General features: G+C 43.5%; 1 protein-coding gene and 1 long non-coding RNA gene across 2 annotated transcripts in view; one reads left to right on the top strand and one right to left on the bottom strand.

The window, feature by feature from the left end:
• The window catches only part of LPAR2 (lysophosphatidic acid receptor 2), a 67,911-nt gene that overhangs the window by 24,470 nt on the left and 19,492 nt on the right, over positions 1-23,949 (top strand). The window lies entirely within an intron of this gene.
• On the bottom strand, positions 7,089-12,206 carry LOC125430039. The gene is made up of 3 exons (XR_007244087.1): positions 12,070-12,206; positions 11,702-11,703; positions 7,089-7,100 (listed from the first exon to the last, which is right to left on the bottom strand). It is a non-coding gene; the product is annotated as an uncharacterized LOC125430039 (long non-coding RNA).

The raw sequence follows: 23,949 nt of genomic DNA, 5'->3' as shown, positions 1-23,949 counted from the left end.
GGAGGAAATGGCAGCTTTGGAGAATGGACTCCTCATACTCCACCACACTTCTTCGAATCTCCAAATCTCCAGGAATTTCTCAAGCTGTAGTTGAAGACCCTAATACTGCCTCTTAATTTCAAGAGGGCAGTCGTTTAGGTCTACAGTAGAAGAGCTAGATTTGAGTCCGGTAGCTCCTTTTTTGGCCCTCAGTTCTTACTGTGACCCCATGGGTTTTCTAGGCAAAGGATGACCACAGCTAGTTTGCCATTGCCTGGATCTTTGTCACAATTTCCTTGATTGTTTCCATCCAAATACTAACCAGGATGGACCCTGCTTTCACGATCTGGAGAGATCAGGCTAGCCTAGGCTATCCAGATCAGGGCAGTAGAACGGTAGAGACCATGAGGTTTTGAGTCAAGGCTCCCTTAGGAAGCCATATTAAGCTCAATCTAGCTGCAAATTATCTTTGTCTCCTTTTCAGCTCTACCTGCTACAGAGGCCTTCCATCTAAATTGCTTCTTTCTCAAGATTTTATCTTTCCCCTAATAAAACCAGCAGAACTCGCTCGTACAGTTTTATCTCTCTCTTCTTCCTCCACTGAGCTCAGTTACATATGTAGTTTATACTCACAACAACCTTGTAAGGTAAGTTAGACTGAAAGTGAGTGACTGACTTGAGATCACCCAATAGGGTGGCTTGGCAGGCAAGGGGCAATGTCCCCTGGGAAAAGACACACAGGGCCAGTGGCCCAGGGCAGGCCATCTCTCCTGAGCCATTACCGCAACAGAGCCCTGGGCAAGACTGAAGCATATAGCAACACTGGGTGAAATTCATACTGCTATCAGTCCTCCTTTCATGTGGGCCTTGGCAAAGGAGAAGGCATGACCCTTTCCCCAAGCTGTTTTGTCTTCCCAGTGAGCCTTTTTTCCTGCCAGCAAGTTTCATAGCTATCAGGGATCTGAACCCGAGTTTTCTGCAGACCTAGTTCAGAGCACATGAATCTCTGTGCAGCACTGGTTCAAAACAAAGTGCTAGTCTAACCAGGAAGCTTTTACAAGATGTGTCCTCACCTTAACCTATTTTGAGCCTACTGATGTTCCAGAAGCTTCTTGAAGATCTGGCGGGTAAGGGCACACCCAGTGCTGAGAGCAGACACAACTCAGGATCAACTCAGAGCAGGTTCTTCCAAGTAGCTCTTTCTTTGCAGGTGGAGAGCCCCGTTTAAGGGTATCTGATCCCTGCAGTCATGGTGTAGGAGGTGCTTTCTTGGTGATCTTTATGGTTGGCAAGTCTTCCGTACGACTGCTTTCCAAACTCATACAGGGAGGCAGTTTTCTCAAAGACATTATTCATATACCCGACTAAGCATATCTTCAGACTATCCAAAAGAACTGAAACCTACCATCTGGTCAGGACCTGTACAACTTATTTTTATTTATTTAGAAAAGTTATTTCAGTGCTGCTTCTCAAGAGACCTACTTAAAGTGGCTCACCAACACCATAAAAATAGCATTAAAATCTTTAAGCCAAATAAACCATTAAAAACCTAGTCATGAGCAAAAACCCACCCAAAGGATAAAACGGTATAACAACATTTAGCAGCCTGAATTAATCCTTGTAAAACAGCCCTTAGGCAAGAAGCAGACTGTAACAACTTTAAAAGATCAGCCCCCATACTTAACAATCTGGGTTTAAAAAATGCTTTGGACTGGAATCCAAAGATAGATAAAAGAGAATAGGGGAGGGGCTGCCAGATACCTCAAAGGGCAGTGTATTCAATGGACTACCAGTGAAAAAGCCCTGTCTGGGGCCACTGCCTATCTTTTCTGTAGGCAAGGGGACAGTGTGTGGTGCTTGTGAGGAATACCTTAACCGGAGGGCTGGCCGGGATGAGAGGAGGCAGACCCTTAGATAGTCCAGCCTCAAGCCTTTTATGCTCTATACAACTACTGCTGCCAATAAAGGAACATAAACAACAGGAATCAGGAAAGGCCATTTGTGACTAAACCTGATGAGAGTAGCATCCACTTGACAGTATTGTGTAGTGGTTAGGGTGTCAGACTGGGAGCCTGGGAGACCAAAGCTCAAATCCCCACTCTGTCAAGGAAGCCCACTGGGTGGTCCTGGGCCAGTCACAAACTCTCAGCCTAACCTATCTCACAGAATTGTGAGGATAAAATGGAGGCAGCAAGAATGTAAACCACTTCAGATCCTCATTGGGGAGAAAGGCACAGTATAAATGAAGTAAAAAGTAATCAAGCGTCCTTCCTGCAGTTCCACAAACATGACTGAATATACATTGACAGGGGTGATAATAAAAATAGAGATGCCGCAGGTGGGGATTTGATAGTTCATTTCCATTCCTGTGTACAGAAAAGAGGAGATCACTGAGATTTCAGCAGGAAGTAGAGTTGTCAGCTGAGGTTTGGGAAGCTTCTGGAGATTGGGGGGGCTGGGAACTCAGGAAGAAGGTTGGATTTATATCCCCCCTTTCTCTCCTGTAAAGAGACTCAAAGGGGCTGACAATCTCCTTTCCCCTCCCCCTCAACAAACACCCTGTGAGGTAGGTGGGGCTGAGAGAGCTCGGAAGAACTGTGACTAGCCCAAGGTCACCCGGTTGGCATGTATTAGAATGCACAAGCTAGTCTGGTTCACCAGATAAGCCTCCACAGCTCAAGCAGCAGAGCAGGGAATCAAACCCAGTTCCTCCAGATTAGAGTACGCCTGCTCTTAACAACTACACCACTGCTGCTCCCTGAGAGGAAACTTGGTGTGACTGTGAAGCCATACAGTCCACCCTCCAAAGATGACACTTCCTCAAGAGGAACTGATCTCTGCAGTCTGGAGATCACTGTAATTCTGGGAGATCTCCACTGGTGGTTGGAACCCTAGAGGGAAACAAAGAAGTGAGGGGAATTCCTGACCTAAGTGCTTTCTGGTCCAAGGGCTCCAATCCAGCAGTTTGCATATGCACAGGGTGGTCTGTGAAAGCCAGGATTTCCCCATTTCTCTTAGACTGGAAAGCGCACCGCTCAGGAATCACCCTGCATGCATGGAGTGTTCCCTGAAAGTTAACAAACTGAAGCAGCCTCAGTCACTTGGAGTTTCAGATTATGACTCCAGGCCTCACTCTGATATATGCTGACTTGCAAAGAAAACATCTTTCAAGTCCTCGCCTAAAACAAGGCTTTGGCTAAGAGGATAGAAAGGAAAAGGCAGGGAAGAGCAAACTTCTGTCCTGGCATCAGCTATGCATCAGAGCTGGAAACATCTCCACCCCTAGACTAAAAAGATTCACCTGTGGAATGTCTGCTTCCCCCACCTTCCTCAGGTAATCAACAATATAGATTCTGCTACACCCTGTGCTCTCATAGCTACACACACACCCTTCTCCTTTTGCAAACAAGCGTGAAAAATATAATGCAGACAATCAGCTGGTTGAAAGCCTTATTTAACAGACTTCTTTACATTCTAATATCAGTAAGTAGTTTTCCACCCCTTTTTTTTCAAGAAGCAAGAAATGAGGGGACAGTGTCTAGATTGCTGGTACCCCAAACCCATCATCTGTTTCAGCAAAGAATATTTGTAGGAATATTCCACCATTCTTGCAAATGTTTCTGCCTGTTCCTGTGCCTTTAAACATAGCTTGCTCTGCAGCTATTATGCAGTTTAAAAACAAACAAACCCTCACCTGTTAAAACAAGCCACTGCTAGGCTAGATTCAAATGTAATTGTTGGTAGGAGAGAAGAACTCACCCATGCACTGCACTGCTATGTAGGCAATGCTGCTGTGCATGCTGTGTTGTGCGTTTGAAGGGCTGTCAAGTCTCAGCCTACTTATGGCAACTCCAGCCAGACTTTAAAAGAAAGTGAGAAGCAGAAGTGGTTGGCCACTGCCTTCCTTGGTGGTCTCCTTCCAAGTACTGACTCTACTTAGCTTCTGAGAACTGAAGAGACTAGACTCCTCAGAGGAGGACCTACTTGTGATCCCTGGCCCAAAAATGATCAGACTGGCCTCTACAAGGGCCAGGGCTTTCTCAGCCCTGGCCTCGACCTGGTGGAACAGGCTCCATAAGGAGATCAGGGCCCTGCAGGACTTGCAGAGTTTCCGCAGGGCCTGCAAGACGGACCTGTTCCACCAGGCATTTGGCCAGCCTGGTTAAAATACATCTACCATGCCATCTGGCCTCCCGTGGGCACGGGGGTGGGGGAGGGGAGGACAGCCAGACGCCATCTGCCTTTTTAATGGGTTGGGTTTTATGTATACCAATGTTTAAATTATGTTTTAATGTATGTTTTAAACTTGTTGTTAACCACCCTATGCCCTCCAAAGGAGGGCAGTATATGAAATTAATAAAATAAATTAAAAATAACTATAGTATCCTTCCTTCCTTCCTGCATACTCAGTTTTAGTATGTTAGTTTTAATGCTCTTATAGGCTATGGATTTCTATTGGTCTGGAGAAAAATCCTCTGCCCTTTAATAAAAGTTTAATGGATGGAACTAGGCATTTAAAGTTTTTCATGGCATGAAGGTAAATAAAACTCCCTGGTGAATAACATCCCATTAAATTTCTCTTAAAGAGACAGAATTTTTTCCCTCTCATACAGTTGGCATTCCTAGTTCGCAAAAACCATGTTTCCTCTTAAGTATATTTCAGCGTCTCTGAAAATTCATACAAAACTCTTCTTGGTTAGTTCTGTGTTCTAACTTTTAATTATACAAATGTTGATGTAGATAGATTAAATGCTTTCACCTAACACTTCTTTGTTTTGTATGTATGTTCTTCTTACACTAACTTTATCAGAAAAGAACTGAGAATGTCAGTCTAGTTTCCCCATTTCATTGTTTTTTGGACAGTTCACAAACAAAGCGTGTTTAAATGTTTCGTTTTGTTTTGAGAGCCAGTATGGTGCAGCGGTTAGAGTGCAAGAATAGGATCTGGAAGACCTAAGTCTGAATCCTCACTCTTACCAGCTGGATGACTTTGGGGCCGGTCACACACTCTCAGTCTAACTTACTTTGCAGGGCTATTGTGATGAGGATAAAATATAGTAAGGGAGCAGCAGTGGCGTAGTGGCTAAGAGCAGTGGCTAAGAGCAGGTGCACTCTGATCTGGAGGAACCGGGTTTGATTCCCAGCTCTGCCACTTGAGTTGTGGAGGCTTATCTGAGGAATTCACGCCACACATGCCAGCTGGGTGACCGTGGGCTAGTCACAGCTTTTCGGAGCTCTCTCAGCCCCACCCACCTCACAGGGTGTTTGTTGTGAGGGGGGAAAGGCAAGGAGATTGTAAGCCCCTTTGAGTCTCCTACAGGAGAGAAAAAGGGGATATAAATCCAAACTCTTCTTCTTCTAAGCTGCTTTGGGTTCCCACTGGGAAGAAATGTGGGATATAATTAAACAAATAAATAACAAATATTTGTGAGAATTTTAAGACGGGAATGTTTTAGGTGTTATATTTGGAAGTTATCTTGTATTCAGACAAAAGCAAGATCTCCCTAGACAGGTGCATCCAAGACACCTGACCCATGCAGTTACCCACCCTATAACTATGAAAAATTATCTGTGCAAAGAATTGCATTTTTCCAGCAAGATATTTAGTTGGAAAATTGGATTCCCCCACTCAACAGAATAACCAGATGGTATCTTGCTAACAGTGTTCAAAAAATGCTCATGTCTTCTACAGCAACCAATATTGCAATCCTAAGAATGCTTTCCTAGAAGTAAGACCCACTGAATAGAGCTGACTTCCAAGCACTCCTTAAAGCAGAGATGCACAAATTTACACTAAACAAATCACAGCTACTCAGGTAAGTTTCTCAAAAGTCCCCTTATGCTGTCATGTTCACCACCTGCTGTTCTATTCTCAAAAAAAAGTGATTCAAATAGAAAAAGGATGTTTATCCTTTCATCTTAACCTTGTAAAACTTCTGTGACATATTTTAAAGAATTTTAAGAGAGCTGAGATTTTACAAGGCTTATCTTTAAATCTGCAAGCCATAATCAATTTACTCAGTGGATTAAACAAGTAAAATGTCAGTTGGTCCATTTGAAGGAACAACATTTAATTAATGGTAAGTCTGTTTTCTGAAGCGACATTTGGCTAGCCAGGCACAATTAAATAAATAATGAAAAAGAAATTGTTAAATTTGTTTATGAACACAAGCTATTGCATGCTTCCTCTGGGATTTCAAAAAGGTATATTTTACTGAAACTTACTTAATTATTTTCAGTGACTCATTTGAAATACAGACGATCAACCAACTAAAAATTCTGTAATTGGTTGTCAGAACAACTTATCTGACATGTTAATAGCATTATTTAAGAAACCCTCCATGAACGTATGGACTATTAGACATCAAATTGACCAGATGTAAAGACAACTTGAAAGCAGTAATTAGATTTAAAAAGTGACAGATCAATTGATCATATCAGTGGTCTACCCCGTAAAGTGTCAGAATTGCCTCAGAAGAGTTGGAGTGAGAAGTTTTGGAGCCAAAATCTTACAGTTGTCTGCTACATTTAAACCCAAATTGCAATTCACAATTGATGAACACTGTACCATAGATTTTTGTGGTACACTCTTTTCTAATTTTTTCAGGCTGGAGACAGGGGGTGGGTGGGTGTTGTTGTTTGTTTTTTGAGTGATTTGAAAGTGGTCTGGAAAATATTTGGGCAGTTGCAATCTTTACACCAGTCTCATTTCTTCAACTTAATAAACAAGTCATGTAGGATATCACTTCAAAAACCTTGCTAATCCTGTTTCCCCAGAGTGTAAAAAGACTCCATGTGCAGTGTAGGGAGAAAAGCCTCTATCAAACCATTTTCGAACTGGTTCTGGTGGGTTTTCCGGGCTGTGTGGCCGTGGTCTAGTAGATCTTGTCCATTTTCAAACCGTTTGCCCGGTCATAATGGATCAAATAATCTCTAGTTCCCAAAGAACTACAAGGGAGCAATTAGGTGAATTGCGTGAACTCTTCATTTCCACTGATATTGAGGTTGTAATAGTGTTTGTTTTGTAGCAGATGGCACCTCAATACTTAAAAAGGGAAGTCGGCCACAATGATGAGATTTCATAGGCAACTACTCAGTATCTGCATCTCCAAATGTCTTTTCTTTCAGAAGAGCCTCTTTTGTAGATATGGAATGGAGCCCTTAACCTGTTCCCTCCTGAGCCAATTTGGAATCAGAAAAGGCATTCAGCTCTTGTATGGAAAAAATGAAAGGCTGCTTCCAATTCCACTCACTACAGAATCTCTTTAAAATGCAGAGAAGCAAAAACAAAACCCTCAGATTGTGGGTGCAGCCTCAGGGCTGCTTACAGGTAAATTCTTCCTTCAGTTTTGGGAGTGTCTGTCCTTGCTTTGCAATTAGGCAACAGCTGACCACAGAATTTAGCATCAAGGATGGGGGTGGGGGAAGGAAGGGCCCAAAGAAGCCCAAGCTCAATAACAAAATTGCTAGACTGGTGTTCTATGAGAACAAAGAAGTTGGTTTTTGTGATCTCAGAGAAAAGAGCAGAGTCATCTCTTGACCTGCTGGATAAGCAGGTAAAAATCAGATAAACATTGGTGTCTACAATGCTAAGCTCTGAATCTTAACAGAGGATGTGGAAGAAATGCATTAAATTTCAGTTATAATGGAGACCACCTTAGAGACCAAAAGGTATAAGTGTTTGAAAGTCAAATTCCAGGAACCTATTGAGACAATTGGGGGGGGGGGGGGGGAATCTATCCTTAAACAAAAGAGAGATTGGTTTCCATTTCCTTTATAATGATCAGCTCAAGAGGAAAGTGACATGTTTAGAGCTGGAATAAACGTTAGTCTTTAAAACACCACTGGATTCTTGTTTTGTTTTGCTCAAAGCAAGGTGTATTTCTTTGTGTTTGTTTTTAAACACATTTTAGGGAATTCAAGGTCCTTTGGAAGATTTTTAATGGCTCTGCAAATTGAGGTTCAAGAACAGTAGTTTAACTTCCCCATTGCTTAAAAATATGCTGAACCCCCCAGAACTGGCTCTTACTCACTGGCTGAACCGAATTTGCTCCCAAATATTATCTTGAGATTTCTGTGCAAATTTTGAAATCAAATGTTTATGGCATATTTCATTATTTGCTTACTTGAAATCAGTATTGGAGTGTTCACCCTGAACAACTGGCATGCTATTCTTAACAATGCTTAAAAGTTGACACTTATCCCAAATCACATCTTAAGAATTCAAATTCCAGATTCTCTGATTTTTTTTAAAAAAAAATCACATTGAAAACATTAATGTTTGAATTTGAAATTGAAATTTGAAATGCTGCAGATTTTGATATTGCCTTCACTGCCAAAACACAGCTGTGCTTTCTCTTCCAGTAGGCCAGATATGGCAAAACATGATCTCAGATCATGATCTCATTAAAATTGATATTGTAAACACTACCTAATCCTCTGAGATAACAAAGAGATGCCAAGTGCTGGCAATGCGCTAACAAGGGAGTAATAACAGGGAAAGATTTTGCTGTTTCACAAGGTCTGAGAAAATTGTTTGAAATAATGCCTCTATGCCAGGGGTAGGGAACCTGCGGCTCGAGAGCCGCATGCGGCTCTTCTGCCCTTGCACTGTGGTTCCACTCCAGCTGCCACCAGCCTCATCTCTGCTCCGCCTCTGCAGGCAGCAGGGCAGGCGCATTCAACCGCTCATTGTCGGCCAATAAGGCCAACAGGCTTCCCCTCTCGCTCGCCCCGTTAGAGCGGGGCGGGCGCTTTCCCGGCGGCCGGCGAGGCTGAGCCGCCGGCTTCATCCTTGCCCACCCTGCAGGCAGCAGGGCGGGCACATTCATGCGCTTCTCAGAATGAGCGGAGTAAAAGGTTAAAAAAACCCAATCTATGCAGTGTTCTCTTTATTTTAAATGTCAAAAATTATTTGCGGCTCCAAGTGTTTTCTTTTCCCGTCGAAAACGGGTCCAAATGGCTCTTTGAGTGTTAAAGGTTCCCTACCCCTGCTCTATGCCCTTTCTGGTTAAGGAATGTTAAGATCTATGCAAAACTGTTGAGAAAGAGGGCTAGCTGGACCAGCAGTTTCCAAGATGGGTGTGGAGGGAAGTTTGTAAATGTGTTTAGATGCTGCCAAGAACTACCAGTTGCTAGCCATGCCTTTTAGGAGGGCCTGTCAACTGATTTTTGATGACCCCTTCAATACAGCAACATCTCTGTCTCAAACAAATTTGGGAGGATCACCTCCCCTTAAGCCTGTTACCTAATTACAGATAAAACTAGCCCATTGGATGCAGTCTTACCTTAGGATTAATGTTGTGGGAAGATGGGAAAGTTTTGGCTGTGCCTCTATCAGTATCCACCATTGATTGTTAAAATGAAGGTGTGTTCACCAAGTTCTTAAGGGGAGCCTCCTGTTGCTAACACTGTGGGGCAAAGGAGGACATCTTCTATGTCTGTAAAATAGCCAATAATGCTACAGCCAACAAAAAACTAGAGCAAATTTGGTCCCTGAGGGGGAACATTTAGAAGGATCTCTCTCTGACTGGACAATGAGCCACATGAGTCACTCAGAAGTTCTCCCACGTCAGATTTGCTGAACTGAACATTGTCATGTTCTTGTTTAACTTGCTTATTATAATGGACTTTGTGCATAAGAACTTTGTAGCAGGCTACATCGATATGGGTCATAGAACCCATATGGTGTAGGGGTGGGAGTTAGAACTGTTTTCCAGACAAACCAGGAATTCAATTCTGTCAGCATGGCCAATTGGCCATGCTGGTAGGGGCTGATGGGAATTGTAGTTCCTGAACATCTGGAGAGCCGCAGGTTCCCTACCCCTGGGCTAGAGTGTCAAATCTAGGAAATCTAGGGTATGAATTCCTCTTCTGACGTAGAAACTTGCTTGGGTGAGCCCCACACTTGCAGCATAAATTAATATTTATTTTTTATTTTAATTCATATATACCTCAGCTTTCTCCCCGATGGAGACCCAAAGCAGCTGACGCCATTCTCCTGTTGTAATTTTATTCTCACAATAACTCTGTGAGGAAGTTAGGCTGAGAGAGTGATTAGAGTCACTAGACTAGACCAAGGTCACCCAGCAAGCTTCCATGGCACAAGTGGGGATTTGAAACCGAGTCTCCCAGAAACTAGTCTGACACCCTTAACCATTACACTATACTGGCTAAACTACCTCACAGGGTTGTTGTGACGATAAAATGGAGGACAGGAGAACAATGTAGGCCACTTTGGGTTCCAATGGAGAGAAAGGAAGGATATAAATAAATATATTCATTTCTTCCTCCCTCTTTTGTATTTAAAGAGCCAAAATTTACCCCCCCCCCTCCCCATCTTGCCTCATGATAGGCACATATGCTGCAGGTTGGTGATCTGATGACTGCCAAATGGATGGATGGGAGCTATTGCTCCCTGCAAGTCTGGAGTGATTTCCTGCACTTTACCAATGGGTATTTTATACTTGTGTTATTAATCACTTACTCCTTCACATTGCAGCAGTTTAGCTGGGTGACAGTATATTGGCAGGAAAAAATGGTTGTTGTTAAAAAAAGAGAGAGAGACCTTCCTGATTCAGCCGAAAGAACTGAAGGTTGATCCTTGTCTGAGATTCTTCTCCCACCACCCAGTGCTAACACCATGTCCTACAATTTCTTTGTCGCTTTGGTGGAGAAAAGCACCATCAAGCCACAGTTCTTATGGAGACCCCACAGAGTTTTCAAGGCAGGAGACAAACCGAGTTGGTTTGCCTCTGCATAGAGACCCTGGACTTTCTTGGCAGCCTCCCTATCAAGTACAAACCAGGGCTGACCCACCTTAAGTTCCCAGATCTGACAAGATTGGGCTAGCCTGGGCCATTCTGGTCAGGGTCTGTGGCATTAATCTTTCCAAAACAAGCAACTCACTCTTCATGACTGTAGCATCAGCATAATCCACTTGGTGAAAGTTAAGCAACAAATTGCTTTTTGTTGCCCTGTGAAGACATTAAATTGAACCACAGCTACTGGGATCAGCTTCTGATGACTAAGGGGATTTGTTGGATACAGGTGAGAGAGTCCAGAACTCCTGATCTGAGAAGTTTAGACGGGGGCTCTGTTTTCGAACAAGTTGATGGAGAGCATCTTCTGGAAACTACCAAGCTTCTCTTGTGTGTGTGTTAAGCACTGTCAAGTCGATTCCAACTCGTGGTGACTCTATGAATCGATATCCTCCCAAACCGCCCTATTGTTAACAGCCTTCCTCAGCAGGTCTTGAGGGGCTAAGGTGGTTTGCCTTTTTTTGTGTGTCAATCCATCTCATATTGGGTCTTTTTCTTTTCTGGCTGCAGTAACCTTTCCTAGCATCATTATCTTTTGCAGTGACTTGTCTTCTCATTCAGTGACCGAAGAACAACAGCCACAGTTTAGTCGTTTAAACTCCTAAGGATAGTTGAGGCTTAATTTGATCTGCAACCCACTTTTTGGGCAGCCCACAGCATCTGCAACGCTCTCTTGCGACAACAAATTTCAACAGAGTCAACTTTTGTCTCTTACCCGTCAGGATAAAAATGTACATTTACCCCCCTCAAACAAATGCTGAGATTCTTAGAATTCCAGACAACAGCAGAGAAGCCAGTTCTTTCTTTTTACATGCCAGATCTGATCAAGAAGTTCTTTCTGAAAAGGGCCGTGTCGATCCCATAATTGGCAAGCTGCCTCCTGCCTTTCAACATATCCAGACTCCTTCCTCCAAACAGAACAGGTTTAATTAACTTGAGTTCCTTTGTCCTTCCACACTCCCCACCCCACCCTGTCGAAAATAACACGGTGCAACCCCAGGCATGAATGGAGAGCATCCGCCTGTCCCCATTTCATTTGGAATGGTGTCCTTTCAGCCAGTACCAACCACCTCTGCTGGCTGCTGCTGCTGATGGTGGTGGTGAGGAAAAAAGACTAATGCAAGAGACAAGTTTGTGTTTTTCCTGCCCTTTAACTCTGCTTCATTGTTTCCAACCCCTATTCCGGGCAGGTTTTGGTACAAGTTTTCCTCTGACCTACTTGACCCTAAAGGAAGGAAGGAGGAAGGAAGGAAGGAAGGAAAGTCCTTACCTGAGTCCAAGAGCACACACTTTAACGCGGGTCCCCCTTCCCCTGGCGCCCGCGGAAATGTCTCCAGCGCGATCTCCTAGTCATGGCTGGGCAGGGCAGGCCTCTCGCTTTCTTTTCCTCTCATGGGTTTTCAAGAACGCTGGAATAAAAAAGGGGGAAAACAACCCTCCGCCAGCCTGAAACTCTTCTCACAATTCAACCCGTTGGAAATGCTGACTCCGGCCAGGCGCAAATGTTGCGAGCGAGCTCGTCGCCTCCCTCCCTGTGGCCTCGCCTCGGCCCGCCTTCCCCGCCTGGCAGGAGACCGACCGGCCAGCCACCCAGGAATTGTAACCTGAGCCTTTTATCATCTGGCTCGCAGGCAGAGGCTGCACCTCGGAGACGGCGGGGTTTTCCTTCGCGAAGGGAAAGGGGGCCGCCTTCTGTGGGGCTGGAGCAGGAAGCCTGGGGTCCTGCCTCAGCCCTGCCAGACGAAGGGGGTTTGGAGGTGGGTGAGGAGGGGCAGAATTTGGAAAAGCGGGTGAAGGAAGGGGGGTGGGGAATAAAAGCCAAGTCTGTCAGCAGGGGGAACGAGGGCGCCTCTGCATTTTGGGGGTTGCATATGCTCAAGGAGCGTACCGCGCGCCTCAAAATGCATTTTGGGGCGCGCGGAACGCTCCTTGAGCATATCTGCAACCGCCAAAATGCACGCACGGTCTTCAGGGCCGGACGGGCACAGGAGCAAGCCAAGCTGATGATGGGCCTTTGCGTGGGTTGCCACCTCGAGTTTGGAGATTCTGGGGGGTTGAGCCTGGGGAGGTAGTTGGGGTTTAGAAAGGAGTCAGTGAGGTACAATGCTTCAGAGTCCACCCTCCAGAGCTGCCATTTTTCTCCAGGGGAACTGATGCACCTAGTCTGGAGATCAGTTCTAATTGGAGACTCCTTGGCCTGAACTGGAGGATATCAGAAATAATATTCTGTACCTTTAAGGCTCAAATACTGTGAAACGTAGTTTTATCTAAATAATGCTTAATAAACACAAAGGTATTCCTACCTTCACAGTGATATTTTTATTACAATTTTACTTTGTATACCCTTACAATGATATGTCTCAAACACAGACATTCTTTACATAAATATAAGTACACAGTAAACAAGGGGCTATCTAACCCCCAGGCTAGGTTATGCCTTGTCAACACCTTCTATGACCCTATAAACAATTAGACCTTGGAATAAATTTTAAATGATTAATACAAAAGGATTTGTTTCTGTCGAAGGCTTTCACGGCCGGAATCACTGAGGTGTTGTGTGGTTTCCGGGCTGTATGGCCGTGTTCTAATAGCATTTTCTCCTGACATTTCACCTGCATCTGTGGCTGCAGATCCTGTGAAGATGCCAGCCAATAGATGCAGGCGAAAGGTCAGGAGACAGTGCTAATAGAACACAGCCATACAGCCTGGAAACCACACAACAACACCCCACGGATTTGTTTCTCTTTTTTTCAGCGTGGTGCCTCTCTTGTTAGGGACAACTGTACTTCTCAAATCCCAACCACCTGTTCCAACTGAGAGGACCTCCAGCAACAGGAGCTCTGGAGTAGGAGGTGGCAGCTGGTGAGCTGGCACTCAGCTGGGAAAATCTGGGCTGAGAACCCCTTCAGGGGCCTGGCTCTTTTTGATTCTGGCAGCCAGCAGTTCTCTGGGGCAGTAGGGTAAACTAACCAGTCAGTCCACCTCTGGCAGCCAAAGCTGTATGTTTGCATCACAAAGCAGAGCTGATAAAAAGAAAATGGTGACAGCTCCACCCCAGTCTGATGGAAGGCATAGAACAGGGCTATGCAACCATTGTAAGCCTGCAGGCACCTTTGGAACTTTTAAAAATAATAATTTTAAAATTATTTTTCAACTTATATTAAACAGATCAGAGAGAGAGAAAAAGAAAATAATAGAAAATAGTAAAAGTTACTGCATAGAGAATATCTACCCACCATTTTATTTTAAAGACATATTACATAACATAATTGATCCAAAAAATAACAATTTCTGATTACTAGAGAGACCTTATAAAATCTTATAATCTTTATCATTTGTTTGCTCCAAAGTTCTCCAGATTAGAATCCACCTGCTGTTAACCACTACATCATGCTGGCTCTCTAGAAAGGTAGGATGTAAAGGAAATAAATGAATAAACTGAAGAAAAAAATACTTCCGATGAAGAGTTCACTAGTCCAAGGCAGCCCAGCCTTATTTTGAGAGTTATCAAAAATGGCAGGAATGCAATACAGATCCTTAGAGCACAATGTGTTGGCAAGGTCCTTTGCACAAGTTTCATTTAAGAGAGACTGGCAAATAAGAACTTTGTGTAAATAAGTGTATGGGTATGTTTGCTTGCCATTTAGTGCCACAAAAATGGAACGAGAGAAAACAATTTGCAGGGGTTCATCTGAACCATGGGTTGAATTAATAATGTGTGTAAATGAATTCAAATTATTTTTAAGCTTGTGTTTGCGAATGGCATTGTACAGGTGCTGCCTGTTTTCTCTGTCTCACGAAGAAAAGATATTAGTAGGATCTGTTGAGGCTGAGAAAATCACATGCTTTCACATGATAGTCCCAAATGAATATCAGAATTATCATTCAGTTTCGTGCCGTTCCTTCATCAAAACCATTATTTTGTGCATTATTGAACCCCTACCAGGCCCTGCTTGGTTTTTTTGGTGGGGAGGGCATCAGGGTACTGGTTGGGCTGCTTCCAAACCAGGTGGGAGGGCACTTTGCTGCCCCCACTGGGTCCTGCTTGTTCTTTGAGGGGGGGGGGGGCAGGAGACTGGGTGGGCTAGGTAGACACTGAAACTCAGACAGAGTATTCTACAACAAAAAAAGGTCTGGCATGTTGAGTTCTGTGGTGCAGGAATATAGAAACCTACTAACATTTTTTTTTGGTCTGAGACAGACTATACCTGTAATTTTCTACATATTGATATTATACCTTCCATCTGCATTGCGCTGTAACTTTCCTCTGAAGTCTTCCTGGGATAAAACTCATAAACTGTAACATAAAACATTGTTTTATAAGGATTCACAGAGTTATAATTTGAACCAGCAGTGACACGAAATCACAGATTTTTACTGAATCAGGTAAAAACTCAGGTGTGCCCTCCTGAGCATAAACAACATATTTTTTAGGGTTCGGAAGTTCCTAGAGATCTAGGTTTGGAACTTGGGCATTTTCCCCACGGCCAATATATCCTGGGATAAGGAAGTGACCCATCCCGGTTTGGCCATGACTTTCGCATGGCTTCTGGGTCTCACTTGGGCCCGCCCCACGAGATTTGCCTTATCACGCAGCTTTCAAAAAATGATAAAATTGAAGGTTCTTTTGAAAAAGCCCACGCCGATCCGCTCCCACGCCAATACCGCAAGAGACGGCCGGCTTATTTTTCCGTCTTGGCCGCCTGCTCTCCCCACCCCTTAGCTGCAGCCAATCAGAACGTTGGAAAAACAGAATCTACATAAACTACGTAAACATATGCAAATTACATAAACTACATAAATGACGTAAACGTTCATGTGGAAAATGAAAATAAGCTGGGGGATCGTGCATAATTCACTGGAGTTCTTCCTCCTGGCCTGAACGTGCTGACGGGCAGCTGTGCAAAGGGAGAAACCGGGATAAAAACACCCTGATCCCAGGTCTACCCTAGAAAATTTTGTCCGTGGGGAAAACATCTTGGGGGGGGGGGGATTTGAGGAGAGGAGAGAAGGGGAGGCACCTTAGGAATATATAATGCTGTAGAGCAGCCATTTTTTCCAGGGGAACAGATCTCTTTGGCCTGGAGATCTGTTTTAGTTCTGGGAGGTCTTTGGCCTGGAGATCTGCTTTAATTCTGGGAGGTCTTGAGCTCCACCTAGATGTTAGCAACCCTGTTTCCTCTTCTACAAATCACTCAGACTGTACACCGCTATTCCTGATTGTGATTAGACAGCAGGATTTCTAAATCTAGGGGTTGGTTTAAGACAGGTTTAAACCCCTGCAACTCTTTTTATAAAGAAACAATCAGAAAGGAGGAAGTGATGAAAATTGTATGATATGCCAGGACTGGGCACTGTTGAAGCGGAGTATGGAAATGGCTGTTGTAAGCAGGAGACAAAACTTCTTGGTGTAACTTGTGAGGTTTGAGGTCAAGGCCGAGGAATGAGGAAGCTGCCTTGGAACTTTTCCAAGGCCCTGTGGTTTTCGTTTGCAATGGTATATGCTGCAGTTCTGTCCGCGTGGATTTGGCAGTAAATCACATTGAAATAAGTGGGATTTGCTTTTATGTCGACCTGCTTAGGATCAGGCAAAAATACTTGTGGCCATGTTTACCCAGGAGCAATTCTTACAATGTCATCCATTCATATGCTTGCTTCTTCACAAGTATGGCCATTTAGGGTTGTCAGTCTCCAAGGGGATTACAACGGATCTCTGAATGACAGGTCAGTTGCTCTCAGAAGAAATGGCTGCTTTAGAGTGTGAACTCTATGTCATTTTGCCCCATGGAGGTCTCTTACCCCTCCAAGCCCTCTTTAAGTTCTACCCCCAAATCTGCAGGTACTCCTCAATCAAGAGATGGCAGCCTTAGTCCCTCTATATTTCATTGCAGTTATGCCTAGGGAATTTGGAAAGAAACAAAAGCTATGAGGTTTACTTCTGAGTAAATAGGCATTGTTATGAGACTGCTGTTGCCAAATTGGTATGCATAGAACTGAAATTTTAGGGTCTTAGATTACCTTTGGATTGGAGGGACATGAAAGTGGGTGGAGAGGTGGGGTTGATGGTCCAGAAACAATACAGCAGTAATCTTGGATAGTCCGGAGACAATTCAGCAGTAATCTTGGAGTCAAGAGTTTTTACACAAAAATCTGGGACAAATATAAAGATATACTATATAGAAATGTTCCTTTATGGGTATCCCGCATGGAATCCTTACAGATAAAAGAGATAAATAACAGAAATTGGCCAACATATAAAGAAATACTCACCCATCACAATAACCAAATTACATTGAAGGATAGAAAACAGATTGTAATAGGAGGTAGAATATGTCAGTGGTTTACTTACAACCAATTGAACCACTATTTCAAAAAAGATAAAGAAACATGGGGTTTTACCATGAAACCATCTACTTTTGATATTATAATACAAACAAATCAAAAAACAGTAAGTAAAAGATATATAAACTACTTTTGACATTAGATACAGAAGAGGAACTAGTCAAAGAAAGTCTGATTAGTGGAGTAAAAAACCTAAAAAAAAAAAATCTATCATTAGGATGAAAGTTGGGAACATATTTGGAAAAAATGCATACAACCAAATAAGCTTGTATAGATATTCGAGAGAACACAGGAAAAATGATACATAGATGGTATATCACGGTCACGCTAAAAATATTTAAAATAAACAACAATTACCATCACGGCTGTGTGCTGGAGATGTGGGAAAAGAGGTGGGGACATTCTATCATATGTGGTGGTTAGAGTGTAGGGGAAAGTGCAAAGGTTTTGGAAAAAAATACATTAAAAAATACAAGTTATTTTAAAACTTAATTTCAAAATGTTACCGGAAGTATATTTGCTAGGGCTATACAATGATAAAAAACTTACTTGTTTTTCTAAATTACTGACTTACCTAATAGCAGCAGCTCGTATTGAGATAGTGATGCTGAAGTACTTTGGAAATCCCAACGCAACTTCCCTCCTTAAATGACTGGTAATGTTAAATTATGGAATTATATGGACCTTTGATTTATTGACAATTGCTTTTTTGCAAAATAAAAGATGTGCAGGAAAATAAAAGAAGATAAAGAAGACAGCTGGACTCCGCTGAAAGAGTTTTCTTTTTCATAAATAGATTTGAAACTATTTGAGTTAAAATATATCTGACCAATGTTGTTTTCGAAAATTTTAGTTTTTTCCTTTTGATGTATAAGATAGGAAGAGGTTATGTTATGTTGTTTTAAGACAGAGGGCTAGTAAAATTTACTAAAAATTTCTAAAAGAATGTTAATATGGTTGGTGAAGTCAAACCTAAGTTTAGTTATATAAGTAGATCATTATAGATGTGACAATCCCAAATAGGGACGTATGTATTGGGAAGGGAATCCATCTTACCCTTTTTTAAGTAAATTTCTTGTAAATTTTAATTGTGAGACAATGTATGTCTATTTTGTATTGTTGTCATGCTGAATAAACATTTATTAAAACTTAAAAAAAAGAGTTTTTACACAAAAGAGAGGAAACTGTGTTTGTGGGGGAGCTTCTTTGTTTCATAGGGTGGAGAAATGTCAAGCATGAAGGATCTACTTCTTTTGTTTGACAGACAGAAGTTCACCAGCTGGAGCCAATCACAAAATGGCTCTTCCTCAGAGGAAGAAGACAGTTTCAAAAGGGCTCCCACAGAGAGGTGGAGCTAGACATAATTATTTGCTATCCCAGTAGTTCCAGTGGTGTGCCTGCCTGTAGAAGAACCAGTTCAGTCTGAGGATCTACACACTCAGGATTCTAAAATTAAATTCTAAAAATTGTACATGAAGACCTAGCACTGGACTCAGGTTGTCATGTAATACTACCATTTTACAGATCAGGAAAACTGAGACTGAGAGGGTTTTTTGAAATGGTTATTTAAAATTTTAAACAACAGCAGTTTGTCTCAGCATCCCCATCTATGATGTTAAAGAGAAACAGCTGCAGTGAAGCTCGAGAGAGAGAATTGGACTGTTTACTTTTATTGATTGAAAACATTTATGAACCACCTTTCTTCAAGGCAGCTCACAAACAGAGATAAAATGCAAAAAGCAACATACATTAAAAACACAAAAACCATCTTTCCTATCTTGAGGAAACAGGGTTTGAGTGTTGTTTGGAAATATTCTTTCCTCTGTTGTCCTCTGTACGATTTGAGAGTGTGTTGTTTGAAAATGTTCCTTCCTTAGTCTTTCTCTGTTTTCCTGGCTGAATAGCGGTCAGATATCCTAGTCACTGCCTGTAATTGCTGGCTACCAGTTTTGTATTCAAAGAGTCTGATTAATTTCTGCTCTTCTCAATGCAGCATCCTATCTGCAGAGGGATTCTAGAAACCCCCGTTTGTTTTATTCATTCATTCCTCATTATCACAGAATTTTATTGTTGCTGCCTTGAGCTGTGGGAGTTTCATCATGAGGTGCTTTTCCCTCCCATCCTCTTTTAAATTTTCATAAACACTTGGCCATTGCAGTCCCATCCCCCAACCTTTTCGTAGCCAGCACTCTAGGCCAAAGATTTCTCCGGAGTACAAGGTCAAGGAATGGAGCTTTACTGAAGGAGGCCTTGAAGATACTGGGGCTCCTTCCTCCCACCTCCTCTTTTAGTCAGACTGTAACAGAGAGTAATTTAAAACCAACTTGCCTTAATCACTGCCACATGTGTGAGGTTCCTCCATTCATCTCCCTTTCCCACAGCATGAGTCACTTGGATACAAAGGAGTATGTTCCAAAAACAATAGAAATGATAGAGTCCTCCCCGACAGGAGGGCAGGTGCCCAGCCAGACCTGGGCAGGCTAGTGGGCAAATGGATGGCTTAGAACAAGTTCCAGAAGCTAACTTTTAGGATCAAGGATTCATACAACTGGAGGGAACCCTTTAGAGTAGGGGTGTCCAACTCTGGTGCTTCAGATGTTCATGGACTACAATTCCCATCAGCCCCTACTGGCATGGTGGCCATGCCAGCAGGGGCTGATGGGAATTGTGGTCCGTGAACATCTGCAGCGTCAACGTTGGACACCTCTGCTTTAAAGGAATGAAGAAATGTCAGACTCTAGATGTTCAGGCTCATAGGTTTCTGCCATCCAACAATAGCTGGAAGGGCCGCCCCATGGCAAGTAGGCATATATACCATGGATAGGGATGCCAACCTCCAGGTGAGACCAGGGGATCATGCTGAATAACAGCTCATCTGAAGACTACATCAGGTTCCCTGGAGAAAATGGATGCTTTGGAGGGTGAGCACTATGGCACAGTATCCCACTGAGGTTCCTGTCCTCCGCAGGCTCCATCCACAAATTTCTCAAAGTTTCCCTATCCAGATTTGGCAACTCTACCTCCCACCTCTCACCTGCAACCCTAACCATGAGGCATATAACAACCCACAGATGTTTAGAAAATGAGGGAGAGTAATGAAACATGTCTGGGACACTTGCTCCTGAGATGAAAATCTGAATGGTGTCTGCTTCCATTCACTTAATGTGGACACAACATGGGCAAGGGTTCCTGTAGAAATGCTGTGGGAGGTGCCCAGGAGCACAACAGTTTGTTTCATGCTGCCAAGGCTGCCAAACTTCAGGTAGGACCTGGGATTCTCTTGGAGTTACAATCAGTCTTCAGATGGGTTCCCCTGGAAGAAATGTCAACTTTGGAGGGTGGACTGTATTCCATTACCTCACTGCTGAGCTCCCTTCCCTCCCCCCTCCCCAAATTCTGCCTTGCCCAGGCATTGCCCCCAAATCTCCAAACATTTCCCACACCTGGGGTGGCAACTTTACGTGTAGTGTACACATCCTCTCAGTCTCCCAGCCCCGGTTTTTTCACATCCACCACCCAGGATGGCTCCTTCACCTTGGCTTGTGGTGTGCCTGACAGTGGGTGATTGATTGATATTTACATTGATCATCAGCCTTTCCACCCAATGGTGCACCAAATAGTTTACCAGCCAAGTAAAACATCTCTAAAATCGCATGAAAACAAATTTAAAAAACAGCTCCATTGAAATGCCAAAATGAAAACCATCTGATAATCATCATTCCCAAACGATGAGCCGTTACTGTCAGTAACAATGAAGACATATTCTTTGTTTAAATTCCTAATGCCAAGCACAGACCATATTCTCTTATTTCCTTGAACATGTTACTGGACAGCACTGCTTTACTGAGAAATGATTGTGGTTCTCACACAGAGGTCAGCAAGGGATATGGGCAGAGTGGAGATGAGTGGGTTTTGAGCATGAGTTATGAAATGGGATGCTTTCCTAAATATGTAATAGGCTATCCTATAAAGGCATTTTTGTTCTTCTTTCTCTTTCATTCTGTATTCATTACCTTCATTGTCACTGAAAATGCAGAACCATGCATGTTGGCAATGGGGCGGTCACACTGGAGTCTTCTGTGTTGTTTCATCTGTCAGTCACTATTCCCCTGGAATTGTTTCCCCGTTGTGCCACTGCAGAGGTGTGTGTGTGTGTGAAGCGCCATGAAGTCGCAGCCAACTCATGATCACCCCATAGGATTTTCAAGGGAAGAGGCTGTGGTGGAACAGACGTGCTTTGACCTGCAAGCCCTATTTCAACCAACCTTCTACCAGAGGTAGAACTTCTCCTGGAAGGGGCTTTCTCTCTCTTTCTCTCCCTCCCTCTCTGGGGTAACTGCTGCCACCACCTGACCTTTGTAGGAATTTCCTGCTGGGGAGGGTCAGGGCCCCCTGCTTCCTTTCCAACTCTGAGACCTTGCCTCCCTGTCTCCCGCTTCCTCTCTGGCCACTTCCCCTCTGCTGGGTACCACAGGGATGGTTTACAGCCTGGTGCACCCCTGGAGGAATAACTGCTTGCCAACTGCCAGCCTTCCTCCTGACATCCTCCTTTTAAAATAGTGTGCCCAAGACAGTGGACATCTATGTTGTACAGAGAACTGCTACCAGCATCCCACATTAAAAAGTATTTGTAAAATAATAAAATGTTTACAAGCATACTTTTAGCACAGCACCAGATTGAACAAGTTTAAAATAAACACAAATTCCTCTGTTCCTTTCCCTGTGGATATGCTATCAGTTGTTAAAGTAGGACAGGCTCTCAAGCATAGATTATTACTGCTCTCTCAGAGTTCCCATTACCTAGAAGATTGTGCCAGCTCCCTGGGCAAGCATATGGTCAAAATGGCTGCTTCTTCCAGAACTCCAGGGATGAGCTCTGTCTACTTCCTTGATTTCAGCCAGAAGAAAGACTCACTCTTTGTCCCCAAGAGTTTTATCAGTTTCCAGTCCACACCCCCTTGACCTGGTCAGTCTGGGTAGAGGAATAATTTCCTGCTGGTTCCAGGTAGCCTCTTCCTGATGTCCCTATCATTTTAAATTCTCCAAATCTGTGATACTTGCTTGGAAAAGGGGTGGGCTTAATCCACCCAATTATCTCTCATCTGTATCAGCACCTCTTATGGGTGGTTGAGCAGGGCTGGAAGTCTAGTTCTCAGAGAAAAAAATTGTTTAAAATGTTCTCTGTGAACCTCAAAGGGAAGAGGGAGCCATTTCTTCACATGGGCTAATGCAGGTAGTTTGCCATTGCCTGCCTCTGCATAGCAGTGGTGGATTTCCTTGATCATGGTTTCCCATCCAAATACTAATCAAGGCCAACCCTGCTTAGCTTCTGAGATCTGATGAGATCAGGCTATCCTGGACCATTCAGGAATTTCCAGTAATTGTTAAAGAGGCTGTATGGCTGTGATCTGGTAGTTTTGGCTCCTAACATTTTCCCCACATCTGTGGCTAGCATTTTCAGAGGCAAGTCAGAGTAAGATGTGTTTCTCTCCATAGCAAAGTGTAGAGAGTATGCTGTGTAGTTGGATAGCTGTTTTTTCCTAACTCCCAGATGGGAGGGGGAGAAGACACATTTGCATTTGTCGGGATGGAGTTTGTTTGCAATTGCATTTATATGTGTCACCGTGGTTTGAATGTGAACGATTCACTTCAGAAACTGGAGTGGGGCAGTGGGGGCGAGGAAGGAGTTTAAAGTGTCTGGGGGATTGTTGAATGGTGTTTGAAAAGTCCCATAGGTTTTGCTCTTTGTATTGGGATAGCAACATGGCTTCCAATTATCAACAGTAATCGACAACCAGTCAAAAATGAGGATATACCAAAAAAGACACCAAACAAGAAGAAACCCAAACAAGCAAACTTCAGAACTGAGAATTGAAAACGTGAAAGGCTGAAAAGCACTGAAAAGGGGAGGCCAACTTAAGATGGAACACTGTTGATGTCCTCAACCATAGGCTTCACTTTCAATCCACTTTCAATGCACTTTGCAACTGTGCAGAATGGCAAAATCCACTTGCAAAAAATTGTGGAAGTGGATTGAAAGTGCATTATTCTGCATGTGTGGAAGGGGCGTCTTGCAGGCCCTGTGGAACTGAGCTAGATCTGCAGGGCCCTAGTTTCATTCAACAGAGTGTTTCACAAAGCTGGAGCCAGGGCTGAAAAAGCCCTGGTTGAGGACAGCCAGATCAGTTTGGGTCCAGGGATCTCCAGGAGGTTATTTCCCCAGCGTAATTCTCTCCAAGAGGTATATCAGAGAGGTGTAGGTATTGCAGATATACTGGCCGGAGACTGTTTAGGGCTTTAAAGGTTAGTACCATCACCTTGAACCTGGAGCCAATGCAGCTGATGCACTGGCTGGATATGGGTTATGAACAGATAAAGATAGAATCATTTGCAGTTGCATTTGTATGCGTCCTGGTGGTTTGAATGTGTGTGATTCACCTCAGAAACTGGAGTGAGGCCCTGTCAGGATCTGAGCAGCTGCACTGGCGTAGGAGGTTAAGAGCTCATGTATCTAATCTGGAGGAACCAGGTTTGATTCTCCGCTCTGCCGCCTGAACTGTGGAGGCTTATCTGGGGAATTCAGATTAGCCTGTGCACTCCCACACACGCCAGCTGGGTGACCTTGGGCTAGTCACAGCTTCTCGGAGCTCTCTCAGCCCCACCTACCTCACAGGGTATTTGTTGTGAGGGGGGAAGGGCAAGGAGATTGTAAGCCCCTTTGAGTCTCCTGCAGGAGAGAAAGGGGGGATATAAATCCAAACTCTTCTTCTTCTTCTTCTTCTTCTTCTTCTTCTTCTTCTTCTTCTTC

This window comes from Sphaerodactylus townsendi, linkage group LG03, assembly GCF_021028975.2.
Source record: "Sphaerodactylus townsendi isolate TG3544 linkage group LG03, MPM_Stown_v2.3, whole genome shotgun sequence".
In the NCBI taxonomy this organism is placed as follows: domain Eukaryota; kingdom Metazoa; phylum Chordata; class Lepidosauria; order Squamata; family Sphaerodactylidae; genus Sphaerodactylus; species Sphaerodactylus townsendi.
Note: the sequence above shows the minus strand (reverse complement) of the source record. Positions and strands in the feature narration are given on the sequence as shown.